A 13426-nucleotide genomic window follows, 5' to 3' on the forward strand; every position below is an offset into this window, starting at 1 on the left:
AAAAAGGCACCAGCAGCACTCAGGATCACATTAGTTATACAACAGTACTCAGCTGGGAGCAAAAACCCTCCAGCACGTATTACTTCTTAAGTGCTGCTACGTACTCTAAGAGGGAAACGTTCAGGAGGAATTAGGAAAAGAGCAGATAAATGAGCAGGGAATTCGGGACTGGACTCTTGGGAATGAAAGTGGGAAAAGCCTGCAGCACTCACTGTGAAACCTGCTGAGGATGGCAGCAATCTGCTTTGCTCCTCCACCAACAGCTTGGAACAGCTCAGCAGCGGCAAAGCTGTGCAGAGCATCACTGGGTGAAGCTCTCGTGAACGTCATCATTCACAAACCACACTCATATGGTTTTTATTCATTTAAAAAAAGAAAAAAAGCAGAAAGCAAAACATTCCATCAGCCCAGTGTTGACAAAAGCTCTGTGTGGATTAACCTGCGTGAAAAATGTCAGCAATTGGTCGTGCGGGGCAGCCAAAATCTCACAACATGCAGATCAATACCTCGTTGTTCAGCTTCTGGGTTAAGAAAGGGGGGAAAAAGCAATTGCCTTTGACAGACATGGGGAGGGATGAAGCCAGCTTCTCCAAAGCCCCATGCCCCTTCAATGGCCCAAGCAATGCACTGCCATCTCCAGGCTCAGCACCTTGGGCTTGCCATTAAGCTCTCCCCTCCTAAAATTTCCTTCCCATCTTGCTTTTTTGTTTTGGGTTTCCTTTTGTTGTTGTTTTGCCTCCAAACATGTTGCCACAGCAACCCCAGCACTTCATCAGCGCTCAGAAAAATCCAGCTCTGATTTGGCTGCTCCATGGAAACACATCTCAGCATCTTCCAACACCACTAGGGATAAGATGGGGTGCTGTGACAGGACAAGGGAAAATAGTTTTAAAGTGAAAGAGAGGAGATTTAGACTGTATATAAGGAGGAAGTTTTTTACACTAATAGTGGTGAGGCACTGGCACAGGCTGCCCAGAGAGGTGGTGGTGTCCCATGTCTGGAGACACCCAAGGTCAGGCTCTGAGCACCTGATGGAGCTGTGGGTGTCCCTGTTCATTGTGGGGGAGTAGGACCAGATGGCCTTTAAGGGTCGTTTCCAACTCAAACCATTCTATTATTCTAACATCAAGTAGATATACGAGTAATTACTTAAATTATTATCCCGGGTTACACTTCTACAGACTCCAAAGGTGACTCAGTAGCTTCTCATGAAGGTCTCTCCCATGGCAATACTACTCCTTGCAACCAGCATTATCATGGTCATGGCCATGGGGTGACCCTCAGGCTCCTCTGCGGCATCCTTTACGTATTTAAATTCAATATCCACTACCATTTCCTCAGCCACGACAAAACACTGTGAATCCTCCCAGCAAAATATGCAAGTGCTGAAAAAAATAAGCAGAACCAAGGTTCAGTGCTGAAGATACGAAAATAACATGACCACTTTACAAATAACAGTAGAGCTCTTCCTTTTATTTTGCACGATTTTCTTTATTCTCCCATCTGCGGTTCCCTCTTTCAGTTTCCCAGCTTTCTACTCTTTGCAGGAGGTGTTTCTATGGGAGGTCTCAGTGCAGGCAGGAGGGCAGTGCTCTCCTATCACCCACAGCTGCTTCCCCCACATCTCAACTCAGTTCTTCTCCATCTCGCTAAGAAGCAGATTTTCAGCCTGACGGAGTTTAAAATAAAATTAATATATTGGCAGATATCCACAACAGCCTCTCAGGTGTTCATATTGAAAATTATTATTTTCAACAGTTCATGGCTCATTTCTTTAAAATTAAAATTAGTGTTGTGGCAGCCGGGGATAATTTCCCAGATGCCGGTGCAGGATAGAGCTGGCTGATATGAGAAACAGGGCTCTGCTGCTGTAGGACGTGCCTTGGCTATGGCTTGTCCCATGTGCACACCAAGGGTAAGGATGTGCCGTAAGGGTCGCTCTGTAATGATGCAGCTCCTGCTTAAAGTGTGATCTGGAAGAAAATGTTGCAAAGAACAAAATGTGTGCAAGAGCAGTTGTCCCATTGCCATCCCACCATGTTGCGTGACCACAGCATCCTGCTGCCTCCTGCTACCCCACACCAAGCAGGACCCCATATGCTCTGTTGCAGCATGGTCCAGCAGGTATTTAAGTCTTGTTCATCCCCACCAACCCCAACGGCTGCCCTCCTCCTGCTCTTGGCCACCGACCTCAGGAGAAGTGGAGGCTGTAAAGCTATGGGGTGGGCTGGGGGTGAAGGGACCCCGGTGGGTGCTTCCTTAGTGCTGGGCAAGGCATGGGTACTGAACAAAATGGGGGAAAGGAAGCTGAGTGGTTGTCATTCACTTGAAAAAAAAATTGAGAAACGACCAAAAGCGAGCATAGAATCATAGCATCCTAGAATGGCCTGGGTTGCAAAAGAGCACAACGCTGATCCTGTTCCAACCCCTGCTGTGTGCAGGTCACCAACCAGCAGCCCAGGCTGCCCAGAGCCACATCCAGCCTGGCCTTGAATGCCTGCAGGGATGGGGCATCCACAGCCTCCTTGGCATCCTGTTCCAGTGCATCCCACCCTCAGTGTGAGCAAATTGTGTGTCTTTAGAGTTGGGGTTGCTCTGATACTTTTTCCATACAAGAACCACAAAATAATGTATTCCACAGCATCCCCATCCCTTCCTGTCTTTGGGCATAGCCCCAGCTCTATCCCTTCTTCCCTGGGCAGGGAAACAGCCCCAGCTCAGAGCTCTAGGTGACATGAGGACAGGGTGGGGACAGGGACAGAACTGGGACTGGGACCCTTCCCAAAAGGCCAGGAACATCGCAGACTCCACGTAGCACCAAGGCCTCCTTCTGTACTATAAATTACCAGGAAACATTAATAAACAGCTCCATCTACTGACAACCTCACCTCCAAAATCCAGATCCTGCAAGCGTCCTGTGCCACTGACTGTGCCCTGGCCTGGGCCAACACCTCACCAGCTGCCATCCCAGCTACAGCCCCTGCACAACCCCAGGTGAAGGGCAGCCCCTAGGGGCCCCAAATTACACCTTCCAGTCACCACACCCAGGGCATCTTCCAGTCACCCACGAAATACAAAGGCAACGAAGCCAATCCAAAACAATGCCAGTTTTGCAAATTGCCCAGAAATGGCCCCACCAACTTCTAATGTAGCATCTTCCTTTGCCTCTGAGATGTAAGGCCAAACTCTCAAAGTGCCAACAGGAGCACATGGAGGTGCCACTGCTCCCATAAATGGCTCCAGCAGCAGGGTGCAGGGGTAGCTTTCCAGAGTCCCCCAAGCTGCTGGACCCTCAGCTCCACTTTCCTCATGCCTTGAAGGGTAAATAGCAAAATGATGGGAATAAAAGTATCTGGGCGTCCATCCTCCCAACCCACTCTGATTCTATGAAAGTGGGCTCATCACCTCTTGCTAGGACATCACCAATTCCACCAGCCTGAACCTACTTCCCAAATATGGCAGGACAGAGACATGTGAGGACAGAGTGAAAACCCAGGCAGAAGCATTCTGAGCTCATGACCACCTTATAATCCCTGCCAAAAGTCCTGCAGGGATAAGACTGCATACACATGGGTGGGATGTTACCAGCAGGGTGACCTGCTCAGTGCCCCCAGCCAGCACCAGTCCCCGCAGGGCCAGCACCCCATCAGCAGATGCTCTTTTCTGACCCCAAATCCCTACTCTACCCATGAAAGTGGGGCTTTGGGGCTTTACCAGAGCTGAAAATGCTGCCCTTGGGTCTGGGGGCCATGCAGTGGCACAGGGCTGGGTGCCAGCCCAGCAGAGATCACAACCAGTGCAGAGCATGAAAATGTTCCTCATGCAATTTTAACTCCAGTGCACAAACTTAGCTCCATTCACTTGTTAAAGTTTTATGTGTTTAGGTGGGGGGAAACCATCAGCACTGCTGGTGTTTTTTGTTTCCACTCACAGCAGATCCATCTGCTTTTATCAGCTCCCAGGTTGCCCACCAAAAACTCAGAGGCAGAATACTGTAAAAGAATGAGTAGGGGTTTCCACGATGGATTATGGGGTGCAGCCCCAATACCACATGAGGAAGAATTTGAGCCCCCATCCAGCAGGAACCAAATGGGATTTCCCAGTGGTCCCCAAGGATGCAGGTGTTGAGGTCACTGCAGAAGAGCCGGGCTCCAGCAGCACAGCCCTTGGGCTAAAATGCAGGAAACCAAGAAAAAGATGTGAAACCAAATGATAACAGATCTTTTCAGCACACGCTGTCATGGACCACCTGAAATTCCCTTCACTGTTTCTCTCTATAAATGTCATCCTCAGGCAGATGCTCTGCAGTTAAGGGATGTTTGTTTGGATGTATAAATAGTCAGTCCCTCTGCTGGGGCTCCCGAGGCCGCGCGGTGCCAACTTCTGCTCCTCTGTGAGCTGTGTGCCCTCGTTTCCTCCTCAACCACTCCACAAACAAGCACTGCCTCCTCGTCCTCCATCCCCTCACTGATGCAGTGAATAGGTTGAATAAGAGGCAACTTTAAGAGTTACTGCTTTCAGGATCACGCATTGAATCACAGAATCATTAAGGCTGGAAAAGATCCCTAAACCCAAACCCAACCCATCCTTCAATGCCATACCTCCATGTTTCTACATGTCCCCACTGCCCACAACCTGGGCATGCAAAGGCATTTCTTCATCCTCGTGAGCACCTGTTTGCTTTCCACTCACTCACCTTGTCCTCCTGGGACATGGGATGCTCTTTCTTTAGCCCCCACCAACACTCCTCAGAAACAGCCTTTACCAGTGGTTTTCAGCCTGTCCTTCGAGAGATGGATTTGATGCAGTATCCCTTTTTTCAGTCTCACTCTGTCAGCGTCTCTTGAAAAGAAATAAAGCCAAATCGCAGCTGCAGACGCAGTGTTTTATGGATGTCACAGCTTTAATATTCCTTTCACAACAGGCTGTGGACATAAGAGGCCAGTTTGTCAATCCAGCCATTGCCCAGGGCTAAGCTGCTAATTCTGCTACGTGACTGAGGCGTGCATGAGCAAGCTGCTTTCCAACACCAATGCTTGAGAAGGAGAACTTTCTCCCTTTGGTCACTGCCATTTCTTTTCAGTGTTGGCTGAGTTGATTCCACACACAGCTTTGTGTTGCAAAACTTACTTAATAACTTGTGGGTTTTTTTCTGCTCGTAGCAGTGCTTCCTCTTCTGTGCGGTTTTCCCATCTAGTAAAGGCTTTGAAGACACTTTGGCCTTTGCTGTGGAGGAGCAGTGTCATAGAATCATAGAATCATAGAATCATAGAATCATAGAATCATAGAATCATAGAATCATAGAATCATAGAATCATAGAATCACAGAATGGCCTGGGTTGCACAGGAGCACAGTGCTCACCCAGCTCCAACCCCTGCTGTGTGCAGGTTGCCAACCAGCAGCCCAGGCTGCCCAGAGCCACATCCAGCCTGGCCTTGAATGCCTGCAGGGACGGGGACTCCACCACTGCCCTGGGCAACCTGTTCCATGAGCTTTCATGCAAACTCTGCTTTTGCATGGAATTCGCTGATGCTGTAGAATCAGGATAGACCCCGGGTAGCTTTAACCTGCTGGCAAAGCCCTGCTTTGGCATTCATGCTTTTACACCATTTGCAGCAGAAAATAAAAGTATTCCTATCTTAAACCAGATGTTTCAGCTGAAAAGAGAGGTATGACTGCTGGTCTCAGATGGTCTACAGCACGAGCATTAAGGCAACCAAAAGCATATCCTCATGATTTACATCACCCTCCCCCCTGCTTTGAGGGTTCAGGTCCAAAGCCAGCCCCAAATCAAGGTGAGTTTACAACCATGCTTGGAAGTGGCCCCAGTACATCAGCTGTGCAAGAAAGGTGGGATTTTCCTTCTGCCAAAAAACTTAGAGCAAAAATAGAGGTAAATGGCTCCTCAGTGAGCAGTGAAAACAAGTTTGGCTCCAGAAATATCCAGCTCACAGATGGACCACCTCAAAAAAAGAGTTTTACCAGCAAGGTATGATGAAAAATGGCACTGTTTTATTTGGTATAGGATGAGCAGTATCTCCCCACTGTTCCCAGAGAGCTGGCTTTAGCAGCTACAACTGTATCTGCAAAATCTTCATACGTTGCCTTCAGGCAAGATGCTAATCTTCTTTTCCTGTGCTGATAATAATTTTTTTCCGTATGTTATAGCTGTTAAAATGTAATTTGCACTCCCCTGATCAGAGGACAGGCTTTGTGGCAAGGAGGAGCCCGGTGCTGGGACACGGATGCATCACATTGTGCATCCCACAGAGGGCAGCCAGGGCACTGTGTGCTGCACCTCTAAGCACAATAACAGTTCATTGTTCATCAGAACGGCTGCAATGAGGTGCCCTCAGAGCCATCAAAGGGTTGTTCTTTTAAAGCACTTGGTCTTTGTTAGGAAACGAATTGAGTGTATGGTCGTAAGGGATGTCCACAGTATAAACAGTATTGTGCTGTAAGTGTTAGGAAAGAATGGACAGATCCACAGGGCTGAAGATGGAGAGGAACCCATCCACATCCCTGGCCGCAACCTACTTCATCACATCATTCCCAGGGCTGGACTCAATGACCCCTATGGCTCCTTTCCAAGTTGGGATTCCCTGTGATTCCGTGATTGCTGTGATGTTTGATCTGTGTTAACGGCCCTCCAGGTGTTTCTTTCCTTCATTTGTACAAACACCTAAATAAAATCAGCAGTGCTGAACCAAGTTCAAACCTTGATCCCTGCATCTGCACTGGAGTAGGACTGTGCTTTTCCCTGGAACCCACCACCACAGCCCCATTGATACCCATACGTCCATTCCAGTTGACTCAGAACATATATTTTTTAGGTAGTTTGTTTCCAGATCAGTTCTCCATCCTGTTTCTATCAGGTTGAGGCAGCTGAGCACAGCCACCCTCCCCAGCACATCTGCTGACAGCTGCCCTCGTGGGCCTCATTCTCCGTTTCAGCCTTTCACCTTTTGTTTGCATCATTCTTTTAGCTGGATTTACAGCAACCAAGCTTTCTGCCTACCACAATTCGGCCTCTTTTTTGACTAAGACCAATGAGGATTTCTCTGAGCAGTAACCCCTACTCCTTAGCACCATCTCCAGATGGCCCCACTGCCGCTGCCCACAGACACAACACTCCATCTCCTGGAAATACCTCCGTTTTAATTTCAGCCCTTCTATCTTTCACACTGCAGTGACTTAAAACTAATTGGCTTTTCACCTTCGTTAAGGCAGCTCAGCCCTTCCAGCCAGGCCAAGCCCAGAAGCTCCCTTCTTTCCCATCACTTATTCTCCCTTCCACTAGATACATGAAAATTTAACACTAATGAAATCCAGCATCTGAGCACTTGCCCTTTCTCCATGACACTCTGCCACACCAGGCTGTGCACCCACAGGGTGTGAAGTGGTCTCCCAACACCCCAAGACACAGAGACTCCCAAACCAGCACACATCCTTCAGCTACATGAGTTATGTATCACACAGTAAAAAGAGAACTGAAGATACTGCTTGCTCAAAAAGAGAAAAAAAAAACCCTAACGGCATATAATTTGTCACAGACCACCTGAGGGAGCAAGAAGAGCACAAGACAAGGGTCTTCAGGCACAACAGCAGCTTCCACGCTCCAGCAGGTTCATCAGTATTGAGGTCCCCTAAATCCACAGGATGAGAAGGACTGCACCAAGCTGTGGCTGAGCGTGGCTTGTCCTGGCTCCACAGCTCTGGGATGGATCCCAAGGGAGGTCATCATCCACCCTGCTCGCAGCTCCAAACCAATTCCCATCACTTTGGTGTTCCTGTGCCTTACACAGAAAAACTGGGTATGTTTTAAATTAAGGCATGTTCTGAAGCTGTATTTCTCATGGCAAGAACTCTTCCCTGAGCAAGCTGTGTGCAAAGCTTTGATGGCAGCAAACCACTGCCTGCTGTGCTGGGTGGCTTCACAAGTAAGCTCATTCTCTACAGGGAAGAAGAGCACGAGGCTAAAGGAGTGTGAAGTCAGGCAGAGCAGTGATAAATTCATTAGATGGGACTGCCATGAGCTCGGGGGGAGCTGGAGCAGATTTGTCACACTGAAGCACTGAAGTAGGCAGCACTGTCCTGGGGATGGTGGACACCCAGAGGGGAAGTAAGCTGTAGGAATAGAGCAAAGGCAGCACTTCTCCATGCAAGGCATAAAGAGCATAGGATAGAATGGCCTGGGTTGCACAGGAGCACAGTGCTCATCCAGCTCCAACTCCCTGCTGTGTGCAGGTCGCCAACCAGCAGCCCAGGCTGCCCAGAGCCACATCCAGCCTGGCCTTGAATGCCTGCAGGGATGGGGCATCCACAGCCTCCTTGGGCAACCTGTGCCAGTGCCTCACCACCCTCTGGCTGAAAAACTTCCTCCTCATATCCAACCTAAACCTCCCCTGTCTCACTTTAAAACCATTCTCCTTGTCCATGATGATCCATTCTTCTGTTGATGTCATAACCATAACTGTTGATCTTATGGAGTTTTGCCTGACTTGTGACTAAAGAGGAAGGGGAGATCATTCCAAAGTCAGCAAGCAGTCACACTGCTTTACACAGGACGTAGAGGCAGACAAGGATAGCAGCTATACCACACTTGGCAGCACACAGCCCCTAAGAATGGCCACCAAAACCCTCAGACAGGGAAAGAGTGGAGCTCTGTATAACTGCGTTGCAGGAATTCATCATGCAGTGCCACAGGTCCTGAGGTGTTTCAATGCATTTGATGATGTTTCACTGAGGTTAAATTATATTCAAACATTATCGATTATGGGTATTTGGGACAGAGTTATATTGTTGTGAATTTAGCTGACAAAGGTTGGGTATTAGGAAACTTTTCTTCTCTGAAAGAGCAGTCAAGTAGTGGCACAGCTACTCAGGGATTGGTGGGGTCACCATCCCTGGGGGTGTTCCAGAGCTGTGGGGATGTGACACTGAGGGACGTGGGCAGCGGGCAATATTGATGGCAGTGAATGGTTGGACTTGGTGATCTTAGAGGTCTTTTCCAACTTTAATGATTCTGTGATTCTGTAAGATCTATTACAAATGCATTTGTAAAGGAGGAAAATGTCTGCTGACTTGGGAAATTGAGAGATATTGAACAAAGTATTTGACATCTGTATTAACTCAAAGCCCCAAACGGGCTGAACTTGTTTGCATTTCTCCAGTCTTATTACTGGGTGAATTTACCTTAATGATCCTATGAATCCATAAGCCCTCCCCAGCACACCAGCCATGCAGGCAGGCTTCCCTTTAAAATCCAAGCTGGAAGGAACTCACAGGATCACCAAGTCCATCCCAGCCCCACACAGCACCACCCAAACCCACACCCCATATCTGAGAGCAGTGTCCCAGTGCCCTCCGAGCCCAAGCAGCTCCAGGCTGTGCCCACTACCCTGGGGAGCCCATTCCATTGCCACAGCCCACTGAGGCAGAACCTTCCCTAACCCCTCCAGGCCTCCCCTGGCACAGCTTCATGCCATTCCCTCAGGCCCTGTCGCAGAGATCAGAGCCCTTCTGCTCCCTGTGAGGAGCTGCAGCCTCCACGATGCCTCCCCTCAGCATCCTCTGCTTTGGACCCAACAAACCCAGAGCCCACAGCAGCCCCTCACATCCCTTGCCTCCAGACCCTTCCCCACCTTTGCAGCCCTCCTTCGGATGCTCCTTAACAACTTTACACTGCGATGCCCATTTTATAAGGCAACATTGAGCATCTGGTGCAACAAAGTGCCATTTTACCTGACCTGGCCTCAAAACGACCAACAGTTTTGGGAACAGCAGCAGCTTTGTTGCTCTCAGAGTCCAAACATCAGTGCCATTACAGGACACAAATACATGGAGTCTCCTTAAAGTGAAATTGCAATAAAACATTGTCCATTGCTCAGCAAGGCAATGCCTGGAATAAAGTGAAAATCCTGCTAGCAGGGAAGATGTCGATTTGATTTTTAAGTTTGTTTAGAACAGTTTTAACACTAAACGAGTAAACATTTATAACTGAATAAATAGTTTTCAGTTTAGTCAAGGAGCATTCAGTGGGTGTTGGCATAAATATTCAGTTATGGAAATTATTTGATTGAAATAGATTTTCCACGCCATAAATAAACATTGTCTGCAACAAACACACACTCCCAACAAGCGTCGCGAATTAGAGAGCCACTGATGCCTAATGCCAGGCTTTGAAGATGTTTTATTTAGCAGCACTTCTGCTCACCACGCTGCAAGCCAGATCCCATCTGCCTGGGCTTTTCCAGACATTCATTTCACTGTACCATGAAGGGGAGCAGGGATGAGGAAGGGTGATGCGCACACAGTCAAGGGCTCCTCCAGGTGTTAGGATGCATCAGGGGCCAACAAAGTCACCAACCAAGAGCCTGAAATAGGTGAGAAACACTGCAGGGTCAGCCTGCCTGGTGTTGGCTGTCTGCAGAAATCAGGGTGAGAAGTGTGTTTCACCCAAGCTTGATGTTAGGCCAGGCTGGGTGCTGTGGTGGGAGCAAGGCTGCCCCCCAAGCACAGGGTGAATAGAAGAGCAACATCCAAGCACTGAAGCACATTAAGTGACACACAGGTGAGGGCTGAGACTTTTCCAAAATTTATTCAAAAATAAATGCCCCCAGTTTTACAAGTATTTGTGGTGCCAGCTCAGATGATGCCCCTCTGCACAGCCTCAAGGCAACAACTGAAAATTTGGTTCTCGTATCACGATGGGAAAAGCAGAACTCCTGGCCAGCCTTGGCAGAAGGCTCTGCAGAGCTGCTTCTGCCCAGAAGCTGCAGATCCAGCGGGCAGACTATGCCACCTAGCTTCTGCTTTAACACAGGCTGCTGCTGTGTGAGCCTGGTGGCTGCGGTGACATCTGCACACAGGGACGCAGGCACCCAGCACCCTGGTGATAGACACAGCGTGGGCACAGAACCCTGCCATGGTCACTCAGAGCTGTGTCTGGAGAAGCACGAGTGCACACAAATCCACACAAGTGCAGACATGGAATCCTGGAATGGCCTGGGTTGCAAAGGAGCACAGTGCTCACCCAGCTCCAACCCCTGCTGTGTGCAGGTCGCCAACCAGCAGCCCAGGCTGCCCAGAGCCACATCCAGCCTGGCCTTGAATGCCTGCAGGGATGGGGCATCCACAGCCTCCTTGGGCAACCTGTGCCAGTGCCTCACCACCCTCTGGCTGAAAAAAACATCTTCAAAAGACATCTTCAAGCAGCAGCAACAGGAGAATCAGCTGTTTCTAATAAGAAAGCTATAACTCAGGTAGGTTGCAGCGGCCATGCTGATGAATATTCAGGTTGAGGATCACTGCAGCTCTGACAGCTCCTGCACTGACACCAGAGCAGCCCTCAGAGTCACTGAGGCAAGGAACCAGAAATAGCCAGGGTGACAGAGATCCCTGGCACACATCCTGAGATGCTACAAGCAGGAACACAGCCCAAAGGCCACCCCACACCCAACTGCTGCCATGCAGCAGCTCCACAGGTTGGGCTGCAGCTCTGTGTGCAGACAGGGAAGCTGTGCAGGAGGCCATTGAGGCACGAGGACCCCCACAGCTCCCGTGCTGCTGCAGCCTACCTGAAGGAATTGTATTTCTCCTATCTGAGCATGTCAGGCAGCTTCATTTTTCTAGCCCCGGGGTGAGTGCAAAAGCCAGTGTTCTACCCAAAGCTTTGCAAATTCCTCTCAGAGCCTCTGATAATCACAGATCTTATCAGGTGCATAATCCAACGCAATTTGGTGTTTTTTCCTATACTCCAAATCCCACATAAACTCTATTTCAGCAATTGGAGCTTCATCTTTTTCAAAGCAAAGCTATCAGTAGCTTTTACTAGGCTCTGAACAGGCAATGTTATTTCCCTACAGGAAAACATGTATTAGTTGTTCGCCATTAATGCAAAGTCCTTAAAGAGTGCTTTGATTTTACCTGTTCTTCGGGGGAATCCGCAGCTCTTTATAAATCACTTTGCTTCCAAATAAGTTTCAGCTTCACATCTGTGCACCTTCAGAGCCTGTAACCATCAACTTTAGGAAGAAAAAAAAGGCAATTTTCACAATGAGCTCAGCAAACTCTGGCTTCTGGCACCTACCACTCTCTATATATTGGGCAATAAATACCTAGTTTAGGCAGCAGTGGGTATAAAGGCATCACAGTTTGTGCTACAACACCTTCCCAGTAGGCTTAAAAGATGAGAGCAGCAGAATAAGGAACAAAGCAAGAAGGTTTATTATTTGCCAAATTACCAGGTGACAACGTAGCTGTTTTAATGGGTACAAAGTAATTCAAAAACATCCTTTAGTTCTGTTTACTGGTAGGAACATGACTTTCGGTTGCATCCCCACTGGGCAGCTATTGGTACAGAGCTTTTTTTACTACCATTTTCCATCACACAGCTAACACACGCTCAGCTTCCAGGCCCAGAGCCCCAGCAGTGCTGGATCTGCACGATTCCCTGTGCCCTGCGCCAGCCTCCCATGGATCTAAACATTTTGCATTGAGAAGTTTCCACTTAAGGGCCCCTCCAGCCCTTCCCAGCTCATTTGGTTCCTCAGGCATCACCATCTCGGGCTGCAGGAGGCTCAGTGCATCTGGTTAACAGTCATGCAAGATGGCCTGCATGACATTTGGAGAGCTGGTGCATTATTAAAATGTGCAGAACCATGAGGGAACGTGCTCAGTCTGATGTGTTACTGCCTCGAGGCAAAGGCAAGATGGGAATCTTCTCACAGCTCCACACAGCCACCTTTCAATGTTTGTATCAGGATTTTGCTATTAATTGATCTTGTTTAGTGCCCCAGAACTACCTGCTCCTTCCCTGTAGCTCACGGCAGTTTTAGTCCCCTTGCAATGAAAATAGCACAGCAGTTCTCCAGATAGCAGTGCATCTTGGGGGGAAAATATGCTAACCCTGCTGGTTGCTTTAACTCACTTTTGCACACTTGGTGTTACTTACCAAGCACTCAACCAAGATTCAAGCTAGCTTCAGGTAATTCCTAAACCACTTAGTGACTGCAGCACACTGCAACAGAAGTTTATCTGGCCAGCTATTGAGAGAGAGGCTAGAACACCCCATGCTATTGCTACCAGCCTGCAACATTACCCCCACAGCCTTTCTGCTTTTGCAGTAGACACATCTCAATCTCCTGCTCAACAGCCACACGCTGTCAGAGGTTCCTAGCAGGATGCTAAAGTTCACCATAGGCCACAAGCCATGATGTCAGGCATGTCTGCCTGTTTGACAGCTCCATGATCTTATGACCACAGGATCCGTCACATCCCAATCTGCTTCCGTCCACACAGAAACCTGAACAGGGTTCCTCCACAATTCAGAGAGGTATGAAGATCAGGATCTGATGCCCTTCTCCACCTCAGCAGCAAGGCTTTAATAGCACATGGAACAAACACTGCAGCCACCAGCACTGG

Source organism: Tympanuchus pallidicinctus, unplaced genomic scaffold (assembly GCF_026119805.1).
Source record: "Tympanuchus pallidicinctus isolate F22 unplaced genomic scaffold, pur_lepc_1.0 scaffold3, whole genome shotgun sequence".
NCBI classification, from domain to species: domain Eukaryota; kingdom Metazoa; phylum Chordata; class Aves; order Galliformes; family Phasianidae; genus Tympanuchus; species Tympanuchus pallidicinctus.